The sequence below is a fragment of the Poecilia mexicana genome, unplaced genomic scaffold (genome assembly GCF_051168715.1).
Source record: "Poecilia mexicana isolate PSO_F unplaced genomic scaffold, ASM5116871v1 scaffold_3, whole genome shotgun sequence".
Lineage (NCBI taxonomy): Eukaryota > Metazoa > Chordata > Actinopteri > Cyprinodontiformes > Poeciliidae > Poecilia > Poecilia mexicana.
In genome coordinates this window covers 7,139,448-7,154,905 of record NW_028263372.1, presented here as the reverse complement: position 1 = coordinate 7,154,905, position 15,458 = coordinate 7,139,448, and the positions used below count along the sequence as shown (strand labels likewise).

The window sequence follows — 15,458 nt, the reverse complement described above, 5'->3', positions numbered from 1 at the left end:
TCTTAGTGCCAATGATAGGAGTCATTCTGAAGGGAGAAAATAAAAAACGAAAGTCTCACTGCAAAGTATTTCCTTTGAATTTTTCAGCGAGTGGGAGGTGAGCGTTAGTGGATTAGACACAATCTCAATTTGCCTTACCCTGACTACAAATCACTATTAAGCAGGCAAATGTGGAGGGATTTACATGTCATTTACATATGTGTGGTTATGTCAGATACAGAAAGATTCTGTGTTTTTTTTTTTTATTTTATCTGTCATAGACAGCTTGGAACCTGTTTTTACTTTGTTTTTAGCGTTATAGTGAGAGAGAATCCAGGTTCTCCTTTCATTTTATCTTCTTTAAAAATAGATCAAGTCCTTCCTCAGGGTGTTCTGATCAATCAGATTTAAAATAACCTAAAACCCAGATAGCACATGATGTTAAATCAACGTTGAAAAATAGTTAGAATCGTTGATTTTTGGTTGAAGTCGACAAAGGACGGTGGATCAACCATCAAACAACCATCCAATCAAACCGTTGAAACTGTGACATTGAATCAACGTTGTTTTGTGGTTGAAATCTGATCACTGAAATGCCGAAGTCTGATTAATGGTTGATTTTTGGTTGAAGACGACAAATGACGGTGGATCAACCATCAAACAACCATCCACCTCTAGCCAAGTAACCAATGTTGAAACTGTGTCATTGAATCAATGTTGTTTTGTGGTTGAAATCTAATGACTGAAATGCTGATGCCTGATCAACATCTGATCAATATTGAATCAATGTCAGATGCACCCCTTCCCCTCCTCTCCTCCTCATCAGCGCTCTGGGTCAGAGTATTTTATTACTGAGCGGGGGTTATTACATTTAAATTAACCACTGTAGAGGATAGTGGGTGCTGATTCCTTTCTGTACATTTTCTTACTTGTTCATAACAATTCTCACTGACTGTGTGTGTGTGATATATTGACACAAAAACATCTACAACTTACTACAAGGAGTGGAGAGGTCCACCCCCACCGTTTACATGAGTGGGATGTCCCAAACACACAGCTGCTTCGCTGTTGGCTTGTTGGAAAATATGTTAATTCAATGTTGAATTATCATCACAAAGGTTGCATGTTTGGTTGAGGTCGACAACTGATGGTGGATCAACTATAAAACAACCATTCAATTCTAGCCAATTAACTAATGTTGAAACTGTGTCATTGAATCAATGTTGTTTTGTGGTTGACATCAAATAAATGAAATGCCAACGTCGAATCCAGTGTGTTTCAGCACTGGTCCTCCAGGCCCTACAAGTTTTAGGCATTTCCCTAATTCAACACACATGATATTAATTGACGTCTGATTAACGGGGTTTTGCTGAACTGAAAGCATGCAGGTCAGTTTGCCTTGAGGATAAGGTTTGGGGAAAAACTAGTAATCAAAGTGTTCAGGTGTTTTTTGCACCCATCACCACCGCCTGCCATTCAAACGCCCAACCCCCTTCCCAGCTGACATTGATTCAACATTGATCAGTCGTTGATCAGACATTAGCATTTCATTCATTAGATTTCAACCACAAAACAACATTGACTCAATGACACAGTTTCAACATTGGTTACTTGGCTGGAGCTGGATGGTTGTTTGATGGTTGATCAACCGTCAGTTGTTGACCTCAACCAAAAATCAACCATTCTAACTATAATTCAACGTTTATTTACCGTTGTGTGCAATCTGGGCAGTTTGTTGCAGCCCTCATCACCTCCTCATCTCCCCCTACTCCCTCCCAAACCTCCCCCACCCAGCCGCTCCTCCCAACTTTCTCCTCTTTACCCCCTCTCATCCCTTCTTCCCTCCCCCTCCTTGAGCTCTGGGTCAGAACATTTTATTACTAGGTGGGGGTTAATCATGTTTCAAATTAAGCACTACATGTTGAGAACAGTGGGTTGTGATTCCTTTCTGTACATTTTCTTACTTGTCTGTAAATATTATTACTGACTGTGCATAATGTGTTGACACAAAAACATCTACAAGTCTGTACTAGGAGTTGTACAGTCCACCTCCCCAATTTTACACTTGTGGTTTGTCCCAACCAAACAGCCACTTTGCTGCTGGCTTGTTTGCTACCGGCTTCTGAATTGAATTCTCCGCTGAGCACTTTTATGGTAAGTTTTTCAATATTACTTTGATCTTAAACGTGTTTATTGAAAAATAAGGGCATTGTTTTGTGCCCATAGTAATCCTGGTTATTTTGGGGCAAAACGGATATTTTTAATAATTGAGGTCATGTCTCCTTTTGTATTATTTTCATCCTACCCACCACTCCAGGCCTAAGTATGAAATCCTGCGAGATTTTGTGGGATTTGAGTTTTTAAAATAGGGCGGGGCCTATTGTTTGGTCTGGGAGAGCATGTGGTGGACAAGAAAGTGTAAGGCTGGCTGCTCCAGGTGGGCTTTAAATTGTTGTGATAGTAATCACTTGTTTTTAACTTTTTATTATGATATGCTTAGGGTCGTGCTTAAATGAGCCTCTGTACCAGAACAGCTGAGTTGGATGATTGCATGACCGTCTGCAGCCATCAAGAAGTGCAGAAGGTTGTTAATCATCCACAGATTCAATCCAGGTGAGGCAGAAGGGAAACACTTAACATGTAAGGCAGGTGAAACACTGAACTAAACCTGCTAATGACTGATTCAGTCTGTTGATCCTTGGATTGGTAACTGGTTAAATTGAACTGGACTATTGTTACTTGTGTGGGATCTTTATTAGCATATAGACACTTTTTAAGGAATTTAATCAACTTATTTGGAAATATTTGTAGTTGATGGAAGATTGAACCAGCTATTTGATGGAAGTTTATTCTGTATAAATTATAATTTTTCCAACTACACTATAAATCACCTTTTGTTTGATTTATTTGTCTCTGGTGTGTTAAATAAACCTGATCCTCCCTGAGTTTTATTGTTAGGTTTTCTGATAAACAGCCCTTTATTTTAAATATTGATTTAATATCAATATCATAAATCCTACACTATACTGCAGCTTGATGGGTAAATGCAGTTGTATATGTAAACATTAAGATAAATATTAATGAAAGATTAAGATATTAATTTAACAGTGAGTGTACATGGGGAACTATATGGTTTGTATTTGTTCTCAGACCTGTAACCAGTACACTGTTTAATATTTCATTGTGTTTCAGAACTTTTCAAATGTTTATCATATTTCTAACTGGCACCTTCCTCACTTTTATTTTTTTCAGCTGTTGCTCTGCAGTTTGACCGAAAGCTGACTCTTGAGGACTGCAGCAAAATTGTCAAGAAGTGGCTTCATTATGCGCCAGAATGAGAGGAAGACATCGCAAGGAATCAAAGTGACGCCAACCAGAGTCAAACTGGGGTTACCACAACTTGTACTGTTTCCCTACTTCATACAGTACAAAGCTTAACTTCATGGATTCTGTTCTTCTGTGGACAACATACTGTTGTTTTGACAGTCAAAAAGGAATCAAATATGTTTAAAGATCTGTCCCTCTTTTCTTAAATAAAATGTTAAATCAAACCCATGTTGTCATTTTTAAACTTTTGTACACAGTTTACGCATCATCTGCCAATAATATAGTGTTTAACACCAGTGAAGAAACTTTTAGTGGCATGTTATGATGTAGACCTATCAGACGTAAAATGTACATAAATCCTTAGCTTTCATTCAATATAAAAACAACCCAAATCTGCATGTACATCCACAGTCAAATGAGTGTTGAATCAACATTGATTCAATGTAGAATTAACACAAATCTGCATGCAGATCCACGTTCAGCTGATGGTTGAATGAACGTTGATTCCTAACTGATTCAATGTAGAATCAACACAGATATGCATGCAGATCCATAGTCAAATGAGTGTTGAATCAACATTGATTCAATGTAGAATTAACACAAATCTGCATGCAGATCCACGTTCAGCTGATGGTTGAATGAACGTTGATTCCTAACTGATTCAATGTAGAATCAACACAGATATGCATGCAGATCCATAGTCAAATGAGTGTTGAATCAACATTGATTCAATGTAGAATCAACACAAATATGCATGCAGATCCACGTTCAGATGATGGTTGAATCACCATTGATTCCTAACTTATTCAATGTAGAATCAACACAAATATGCATGCAGATCCACAGTCAAATTAGTGTTGAATCAACATTGATTCAATGTAGAATCAACACAAATATGCATGGAGATCCACGTTCAGATGATGGTTGAATCACCATTGATTCCTAACTTATTCAATGTAGAATCAACACAAATATGCATGCAGATCCACAGTCAAATTAGTGTTGAATCAACATTGATTCAATGTAGAATCAACACAAATATGCATGCAGATCCACGTTCAGATGATGGTTGAATCACCATTGATTCCTAACTTATTCAATGTAGAATCAACACAAATATGCATGCAGATCCACAGTCAAATGAGTGTTGAATCAACATTGATTCAATGTAGAATCAACCGAAATCCGGATGCAGATCCACGTTCAGATGATGGTTGACTCAACATTGATATAATGTCAGTAATGGTTGAAACCCTAACGTTGATTCAACATACAAGTCACCGACCACTTTCAATGTTGTTTCAATGTCAGCGTTCAACGTTGATTCAGTGTTTCTGGCTGACATTGATTCAATGTTGTTTCAATCATTCTGTGCTATCTGGGAACATATTTATTGCTTGGAAACAACTTCCAAAAAACTAACTGGATGATTTAGTAGTTTTAGTCGACCCTTACGCTTGTTGATGTTCGTTGTTTTAATTTTAAAACATGAATCGGACTTAAACTTATAAATCATTTTACAACCTTTTTAATATTTCTATTCATCTTTCAATGCAATAATACTCCACTGTCTCTCTGTACAAGATTTGTTTCATGTCTACTGTCATTTTGTGTTCAGTTGTTTATTGTACTAATAAAATAATTGACAAAGTCTAATTTTATATCAGTTGCGTTTTTGTACTGTCTGTTGCGCTCTGGTACTTAATTTAGTTACAGCTGTACCACTGTTTCGTGTCCTGAATCCATCAATTAAAAACATGTTGATAATCTCAGAGTGAGGAATTAAAACATATTCTGTGAAACTTCAAGATCAAAAACAGAGATGTCTACTGAAACGTTTCTACTAAAACTTTGAGATTAATTGCATGCATTAGCATGTTAACATTCACAGTCGTATAGTTTTAAGTCAATTCAATACTGTTTTTTCAGTATCTGATCTACATCAGCCGATACTAAGCCGCAGATATCTAGATCAGTATCGGAAGTAAAAAAATAAATAAATAAATAAATAAAAAAGAAAGAAAAAAGTGGATAGTGCATCCATAGTGAGAAAACATCCAAGCTAGACACTTTTGCAAGACATTTTGAAGCCTTGCCATGTGTTCTGTGTAAGGATCAAATTAGCATAAGTTCAAGTCAACCTACTACTGCTTATCTTTACAGAGCTAGCTAGAGTCGAATTGATGAGCAGATGTGAAATGGGGGAATGTGCAATCTGTTGCTCCTACATAACCAACAACTACAGCGCTGGGTCTATGATGCCACTTTAATTACATGAGCATATGTTGCTCAAATATATTGTTGGTTGACTGAGGAAAGACCAAGGCAATGGAACCAAAGACATGTCTTTAAGCTAAATCATAAAACCGTTTTGTGAAGAGCTGTGAGGCAACAATGCTGTGCTGTGCTCATATTACTGGAAAAATAGCCACTGTCACTGTGACACTAATTGTGTAATTTATTGCTAAATTATCATCTCATCAAAGCAGGGAACATCCTTTAAACTGTAACAAGAACAGAAACCGCCATATCATAGCTAAGAGTTAAGAAAAGCTGCATTTTATATAATATGTGTATTGCTGTTATCAATGGAAGATACAATGAGGGGTGTGGAGTTTTACATTCAAAATGCAAATGAGTTCAGCAATAGTGGGTCTAGTTTGCAATGACTGTGGGTTTTCTACTCCTGACTATGCATTTGCATAATGGAATTATGGGCTCAGCCATGCTATGTCTTTAGTGGACCATTAGGCAGGCCTTTACTGGACTGTAATTAGTGGCTTCTGCCCTTCACCTTCATTAGCATGCAAATGAAAATTCTGAACACTGAGAAATATTTGGCACATCGGGAGAAAAATGCCAAAGTGATTAACAGGCAATCTGAAGTGGAATTGTCTTTTTCTATCCATCACAGTTTAGAGTACTCGAAATGAGACATTGCAAAGTGGCGGAGTGTTAACAGGTTGATCTAGGCGGGTATTTGAAGTGAATAGTGATGACATGACTGGTGACTGAGAGTTCATCCTCACCAAAAGGTCTTTGTCCTTAATCGGAGTAAAATCTGACAGCTGTTCCGCCTAGATTCAGCAGGGCTTTTTATCCACAAAGTCACTCGGTGTAGTGTTTAATATCCTTTATCTTATGATGCACAAAGTCACAGCTGATTTCATCCTTTGCATTGAAATAAGAAAAAAGACACCTTGATGTTTTTAACCACACTTAAGCCAATATAGTAGAGCTTATAAAGTACGTATAGTAATTTGCAATTCTAATGCACTCATTTGAATGGAACACTGATTAGCATGAATACAATTGAACTTTCCAGACATGTCAGACAAGACCCTGCCAAAAGAAGTCTTGACATATGCACATTCATCATAGGCGCTGGCTGCTGGTTGGCAACTGAGAAAGAAAGAAAAAAAACAGCCTTCTAGTGACAAAGGAAGTATTGGTGGTTACTTTACTGGTCTTAATCCTGTTTTATTGTAAAGACAAAGTTGTTGAAAGAAGACAAGATGAAGGCAGCTTCATTTACATGACTGGAACAAATTAGACACTTTAATAGGTTTAAATAGGATGGAAACATTAATGTAGGTTTAGTAATTAATTGTTCTTTATAAAACACTGAAAAAAATGACTTGCCCTCTTATATATTTCTTTCATTTTTAACTTTTTGTCACTAGTCATATCCAGGCCCCAGACTTGGAAAATAAAGGAATAAGTGAGACATAATCAGCCTGACAACATGAAGAAAGGTAAGAGGCGTTTTCACACCTGATAGTTCGATAGTGTCAGTTCGATTGGGGACCAAAATTTACACAGATCTTCACATATGTCATGAAACTGCAGCGGTTTCTCTTTTGTCGTTGGCAAAGGACCACAAGTCATTTATCCCACTAGCTATAGTCAAGGGCATTTGCTTCGATTGTGTTTAGCCAAAAGCATGCACACCTCCCCAAACAAACCAGACTCTAGGCAAACAATTAAAGTGGACTAAACATGCCTGGTGTGAACACACCCTAAAAGATCTCAAAAACAACATATATACCCATCTAAAGAAATAAAAAAAAAAACAGATGAGAAACATATTCATTGACGTTAATTAGCCTGGAAAGAGTTGAGGCCATTTCTAAGAGTTTCACATTCCAGCAAAAAACAAATGGAAAAAAAACACGGAACAGTGATAAACCTTCACAGGAGCGGCCAGCATATTAAAACTACTTCAAGAGCATAATTACGACCAGCATTCATGATTCAATTAAGAAGAAGTCTGTGCAAAATGGCATCCACTGGAGAATTCCAAGAACATAAAGTGTCCATCTGGGCAAGTTATTCTCCAAAAATCAGTCAAATAGATGCTAGTTAACCCAGTTCAGAACTCATGTGTTGAAGCTTCATCCATTAAAAGCTCAGTATTTCACAAGCAGCTTTTCTAGTATTAGCTTTTCCATTCTAACATAACTAAAATTACTACCAGTTGAATAAATACCAAAACATACACAACGGCTGAAAGTAGGAATGAAATATTAGGACGGAATAAAAAGGCACACAGTTGTCCCCCCCACCCCACTCTGTTTTGAATCACCCTATTAAAAATTATATTGTCAATTGATTAGACACTTGGCTCTCATCAGCCTGGTATTCAAATTAGGTTCATGCTGGATAATTCTGCAGGTCGCAGGCTGTTTGAATTCAGACAGCAGAATCCATTCAGTGCATCAGAAAGGGAGCTTATTGTAGTGATAAGTGGAAAATAAAGCTGAGTGTTCTTTGCATTTGTGCATTCTGAGTTTTGTGCATCTGATTCAGGCAGATATAACACTTAATTCAGGCATCAACGTTCTCTGCATACATATAACCTAATACATTGCCCAAAAAAGTACCACTCTTATAGTTCACTGAACCGCCTTTAGCTGTAACTATGGCACAGTATTCTCCTTCTTGACAGAAGGAAGTGCCATTGAAAAAACTGAAATGCGATTGGAGGATATATAGGAGTAGTTTTATCCATGGCAGTCAGGTGAGTCGACACTTGAAAATACACATACTAGCCAGCCAATGTCAAAGGTGACTTATTATGATTCCCTGAACAGGTTGGAATAAGTCTATGAAATATAAAAAACATCTTTGATATAAATGAACATTACATTACATGATTTAACACAATTTAAGGAGCTCAGTCCTGCATATTCTGAGGTTCTTTCAAAATGAGCTGTTTTAAGGGGTCTTGTCACTTTAAATCCATATAAGATGCTTCTGCCCATGCCCGCCCCCCCCCCAGCTCAATGTTTACACTCGCACGTGAAAACGGCTCCAAACAGATGCGCAATTATACAACCGAACATTTTTTGAAAAGCAGAAGTGGATCCTCCTGCACAACCAACAAGAATGCAGCAAATGATTTCTGGATAAGTCAACAGAACAAAAACTTGTCTTTTATACAGGACATAAAACCAGCCAAATTAGGAGTGAATGTGTTTCTCATGGGTTGTTTTTCTCTAGTGTCTCTGTATTGTGATGGTAAAGGATAGACCCCAGCTAGATGTTGATTATTTTTGCCAACCTCTAAACATTGCAGAAAACACGGTCTGGTTTTGCTTTTAGGTGATTCACTCTGAAATGCAAACATTCATTGTTAATATATGAGGGGGCAGAGTTACTCTGAGGTAGTGTGGAACAGCCGCTGCTCTGTATTTAAAGCCTCATTGTGGAGTCTTTCAGGTTTGTTTGTAATCATTTTTTTTATTATTTTTCTGCGTTGCAGACCACAGCTTGCCTTCTCAGTTCCACTCCAGCATTTCACAGCTTCCCCCTCAGCGTGTATTGAAACTAAGTTTGAGAAAGAAGAAAAAAAAAAGACAATGGTGGTAATCATAAACAGTTTTAGGCTCCATCTTGTGTAGAAAGCATTGTAATGTTTATGTTTGGAGCTGGAGCTGCTGGAGCTGAGCTTGCAATCTGAAAAACATCACAGTGGTTTGTTCTGACTGTCTTCTAGGAACCCTTAAACCACGGTCACATTTGCATTGTTGTTAATTACACAGAAACCAATGATTAACTACACAGTAAGTGAGGTGATGGTGGGGTGCAGAGTCGTGGTTCAACAATTATCTTGACGCATTGAACACATACTAAAAAAAGAACAGCTAAATTGTTTCTACTCACAGGAATCACTTGACAGAAGAAGTAAAGAGGCTCACAAATAAAACATTATGTTGCTTCAGAACAGTAACATTTTATCAAGGGGACTGATTTATTTTTCTATCAGGTGGCTACTCTGACCAGAGATACTTTATGTGTTCCATTCAAGTGCTGCAGTTTTCTGGAAGTTTCTCCAGATTTGTGGTTCATAGAAGCTGAATACTGCTTCTCCATGTTTGGTTCTGGTTCTGGTGATGCAAATGCTATCACAAGTGTCATTACTGACACTTGTGAAAGCAGTTCCCTTAATGTGGTCTACAAGTACATACACAAGTTTGCATTTCCACCCATACTATGATTTTGCATTGACTTCCATTCATTTTAGTAATTGCATTTATGTCCCTAGTCCTAGCCATTAACCATTAGAGCTCCACTCTATTAGGACCAGGATTTGGTCCCCAAAAGGGCCATCAGACATCTAGGAAATATTCTAGAAAAGGGATAGCTAGACATGTACACACACACACACACACACACACACACACACACACACACACACACACACACACACACACACACACACACACACACACACACACACACACACACACAAGAACAATTTGTAGAGACCAATCAGATTCATATTCATGTTTTTAGAGGAAACCTATGCATGCACAGGTGGAACATGCAAACCCCATGCAGAAAGACCCTAGGCCAGGATTCAAACCCAGGACCAATCCTGGCGCAAAAAAAGGCAAACTGTTACGTAATGCAACTGTGCTACGGTCCAGCTTTTATGTGGATATATTTTATGCAAAGTTAGTAAATACTGTTTTCAGAGCCTGATATAACATGTTAAATTTTGTTGCTGTTGTAAGACGATAGAGGTTTGCTTCGGTCTTGGCCCCCATCAGACTAGCTTTTAACTTCAGCCTTGGATAAGTAATCTGTCTTTATATTAAACAGAGAGTTATCTATTGTAGCTCAGACATCTACTGCTGATGGCCTTTTACTTCACTTCAAAAACCCCTTTAATAATGTCAAAGATTGAGTATAATTGACTTTTCATTAACAGGCAGTGATGGGGTGGTGTCCTTACCGTTACTACAGAAAAGAAAAAAAAAAAGAAAAGTTATCCAAATTCAATTACTTGACAAAGAATGAATCATTTGAGATGTTTACCATTACTTAGGCAGACATGGGTGCTTTTCATTCAGGCTGACAGCTGCCAGGCAGTCCATCTAGGCTGTCCACCTCTCCTCAGAGAACGTGACGGCCTTTGTCTGGGTTCGGCCCACAAGCCATTCTGGACTTTGACAAAGTGTCCAGATTGTCTGTCCGCCTCCATTCCAGCTGCAGCCTTTACGCCTCGGTGCTGGAATCAGCCTTGGCCAGAGGGGCAATGTTTTCAGGTCGTCTTTTCACCCCCATGTCCCAGTGGAGTCAATGTGAAATATCAGGAAAAGCCTGGGAGGAATTTCCTCTGGCACCAATGTCCTATTAGACTCGTGTGTTAATCCATCTGAAGGTGTTGGCCAAACATCATAAGGCTGACTTGAAAAAGTAACAAAAAAAAACAAAAAACTCTCCAACAGAATCTTCGTCAGACCTGTACAACTACTGGCTCCTGTTTCAAACATTGTAATCTTGAAAACTCTTTAGAAATAATTGCCATAACTCGCAAATGACAAAGACGCTTTAAAAGAAGATGTTTGATAAATTAATTACTTCATCTTCCTTTACAGTAAAGTTGCTGCTCAGCATTGTTGTAAATTCTCAGCAATTTCTTCATCAGTAATGCAGTTATTATTGAATTATGGTGTCTTTTGTCTTACCTGTTCTATTAAGTTAATTGGTTGACACACAAGCTGCAACAGCCACAATCTCACTGTTTTGTTTCATAGTTGTTAAATGTCAAAGATAGATTTAGCAAATTCAAGCTGTCCCTAACAACTTTTCTTGTTTATTTTCACTTTATCTCCTTTTTTAGAACATTTTGTGCACTTCTTTGTCCTCCAGTAAAACACTGGAGTTCAGAGATGAATCCAAATGTAGGCATACACAGAGGACGAGCAGATGAAGAACAAAAAGACCATAATTAAAGTTGCAGCAAACAAAAAAGGGAGTCAATCGATTGGGAATTTTAAAAATGTCTCAGGGAAATCCAACAAAGGTCCAAACATGAATTCAAACCGAGACAAAAGGCAAAAACCAAGGCCAGTTGCAACAAGTCAATGGAATTAAAGAGGAGAGAATATTAAAATATAAAAACAGGTAAATTAAAAAAATAGTGTAAACAATCCAAATTACAAAGAAGTCAAGAATGTACAGTGTTATCAAAAAGCATTTATATTTGATTGCAATTGGGGAAGCTGTTTCTCTGAACTACACCCCAGAAAAGTAACACTATAATTAACCTCTGTCACAAAACATTTTCATCATATAGCCACAAAGATGAGCCACCTCTGAGCTGCCTCTGGCCATTCATACATCACAAGTTCAGACGGCAATAACCCACACATCTGTTATATTTAGCTAAAGTTGGCAGTATGGGATGTGCAACATGAACATTATGACCAGATGTGCGTAGGCCTTATTCTTCTTGTTGGAAATGATATTCGGGTCTTGTTTATGGCTTTATATTCTGCAGATGGCTGGTCATGCAATCCATACATCATCACTGCATCACCTTCTCAGCCCGCTTAGCCCAATATGAGTCAGAGGAGCAACTGAGGAAGACATATGTCTTTCTCTCTCATCACACCAGATCTTTCACAAAACACATGGAGTCACCTAAAAGGTGCCTTAATCCCATCTTGAAGTATTGTTTAAAAAGGGCCAATGCTGCTTCAAGTCCCTCAGGAACAGAATAGAATTGACATGCATGACAATATCACTCCCCCCACATGGAGGTGTAACTTAGGTAGAGCTAACCTCTGACAAACACAGCTGAGGTAATGACACTCAAAGCATTTCTTGAGATATTTGGTGAGGCATTTTGCCTTGTCAGTCAAAATTAAGGCAAGAAAATGTCCCAACACATCAGGTCCATAAAGTTATTTGTGGGAAACCACAGAGGAATCGACATTAATTTCCAAGTCCTTCACAACCAAAGGAACATAAACAAAGGCTAAGCTACACTGATAAAACAGGATTTACTGTACAACATATATCTACAAACAAAACAAAATCAAGCACAACTAGCTTTACACAATTATCTTTAAACATTAAGCATACAATCTAATTATGTCAAAGTGGGAGATTCACTACCAAGTACCTTCATACAGACGAGAAAAGTGGTACAATCAATTACTGTTGGATTAATCTGTCCATGACCCTCACTGTCTCCCTTGATCAATCTTTTACACTACTCACATCCAGTTTGGGTTTTGGAAATGGTGTAAACTTTATTCCATCATCTAATCTCTCTGGATAATGGGCGTCGGAACTGTCAGTGGGCAACCTCCCCACTGACGATGTTTAACCACTTTTTCCAAATCTTTTCCAAGGGCATTTTACTTTGGGACAAATTGCAACCACCAATTGGTCACTTACTGACAATCCCAGTGGATGGATTTGATTGGCAGGTGGCATCATGTCAATTCCCAGATGGCATTTGTAGTAGGAGCCCATTGTAAACACCAAGATGAATCATTGGCTCATATGAACACAAAACAGTCAGAATCTTCCCTCTTGCAACTCAAAGTGCAAGATACATAAAAATGCTCAATATACAACATAGTCACACTTGAAATAACCTTGATGGTTATGGTTACACAAATTCAGACAATACTGTCACAGTACGGAGCACCGTAATTATGTGCAAATTGCACACAAATATCTGCAAACGAGGTAGTCATGAGACATGTTCTGTAAAAATTTCTGAATATTATTCAGCACCATCTGTCACAGACAGAAGTTGAAACAGAAGAGAACAACTTGACTGGCTGAGTCATACAAGCCTAGGCTCTAATTCCAGCTTTAGTGTCTGATCTACTCATGCTAAGTCTATAATCACAGCAGACATTGTTGGACCAGTGCAGAACTGGATAAATTTCCATTTAACACTTACTTTTTTTGCTCACTGGAATTTCAATCAAAATGCATAATCAAGGGAGCCAGAAATCAAGTGGGTTTAGGGTATGAACAACAACAAATAGTCGCTGTGACCCCTGCCGCCTTCTCTGACAGGTGCTTCATCCAACGTCTGCTCAAGTATAGAGACGGAGCTGCATGGCTGCTCTATTCCACCACGCATGCTGCGGGTTTCCATCAGAATACCAGCGGAAGCACATTACTGGCAATCAAGTTGTGTGTTTTACACATTTTCTTGGGATTGGCTCTCGCAGTCAGCCACTACAGTAAGTGGGGAAAAAGATTGCAGTAAATAAATTGGCACCCACCCTCTCATCACACACAGAGTTATCGAGTGTTGCCAGCAAGTGGTTTCTGTCAACTTCTAATCATGTGTCATGAATAGAAGACTGCGTTCCATTGATTTTCAAAGACGGGTTGATATGTTTCTATCAGTCTATAAATCCAATGTTAAGATGAAAAATTATGCAGCACTCCCCAAAAGTATTCACACCCGTTGGGGTTATCACATCGAGTTTCTTCACAATCACAAAACCGAGCTCGCTTCATTAGTATTTCATGTGATAGAGCAACACAAAATATTACATGATTGTTAAGTGAAAGAAAAAAGTGTAGATTGCATTTGTACACAAACACACTGAGGTAATCCATTGTAGAAGCTTTCACTGCAAATATACTTGCAAGTCTTTGATCTTTACCACCTTAGCCAGTTGTTCTTTACAAAATAATTGAAACTCAAAAATTGGACAGAAATAATCTGTAAACATTGCTTTTCAAGTCTTGCAAGACATCCTGAATTTGAATTAGTTGGAAGATTTGTGTTAGGCTTTTCAACACAAAAATGGGTTCTGATCTGAACCCTCACAATGTAGCTCTGGTTGTATGTTCAAGAAGGTGCTAGAAGTCCTTTGAATCTTTTAAAACAGGGGTTTCAAAGTGTTGGAAAGCTAGCCACAACTCAGCGAGCAAATAGACAACGTCTTCCCTCCATACACCCCCAAAACAGTGTTGAGTTTATTTCTGTTAACTCTTTGCTGTTGTTATACTTCCATTCCTATGTTTCACTGATCTTGTGTGGTTTACCTGATTTAGCTATGTGTAACATCACATGATATAAAGCATCAGTGGCCTTGTCATTTACAGTGCTAAGAGAAACACTTTCTGATGTGACGTGGAATGCTAGCTTGCCACTCACTGTTAGGTCTTGGCTTCATCTGACAAAATCTCCTGTCTTGTCAAGTATTACATTGATCATTCGCATGAATTAGACTCTCCTGTGCCCTCACTCATTACACACTTTCAAAGAGGACCAAAAAGTAGCAAAACCATTTACCATATTAAATAAGAGAGACCTCAGTATCAATCAGTTACTTGATGGCCCTTCATTAAGGAATTAAACAGCTTATAGAGTTATCCGGAAGTATTCATTAATCCGCCAAAGTTAGCCTATAGTAAATCACATTAAAGAAAATTTCAGGACCAATGGCCACATTTTGTTCAATTATTTATTTATTTATTTCTCAAAAAAAAAAAAAACAATTGCATCATTGCTCAGAATGGACAGCTTGCTCAATAATTCATACAATTAGTTTTTCCCCTTAAGCAAGCTCTCTTGTTTCAGTAACCTGCCCCAACCTTCGCACCGGCCCCTGTCTTATTAATCAGCCCCCATCGATTTACTGTTGAAAGTAATTAAAGGCCTGACATGTGCAGTTGATTCTAGACATCTATATGTGTCACGAATGCAAAAGCACACCCTTCGTGCCACTCGCCAGCTCCCTTGCCACTGTCACACGCATACTAACTAGTTTCAAAAAAAGTAACACGGTTAGTGGTTTTCAGCAAATTCATTGCCACAATAGAGCCGAGTTTGAATACTAACAAGCATCTCCATCAGTCTGGTCTCTTTTCTGCCT

At 38.2% G+C, this 15,458-nt stretch overlaps 1 long non-coding RNA gene across 1 annotated transcript; it reads left to right on the top strand.

The window, feature by feature from the left end:
- The first annotated feature begins 1,586 nt into the window (after nt 1–1,586).
- On the top strand, nt 1,587–3,530 carry LOC148160155 (uncharacterized). Its single transcript, XR_015762476.1, has 3 exons — nt 1,587–2,133; nt 2,480–2,592; nt 3,232–3,530. It is a non-coding gene; the product is annotated as an uncharacterized LOC148160155 (long non-coding RNA).
- Nucleotides 3,531–15,458: the final 11,928 nt, after the last annotated feature.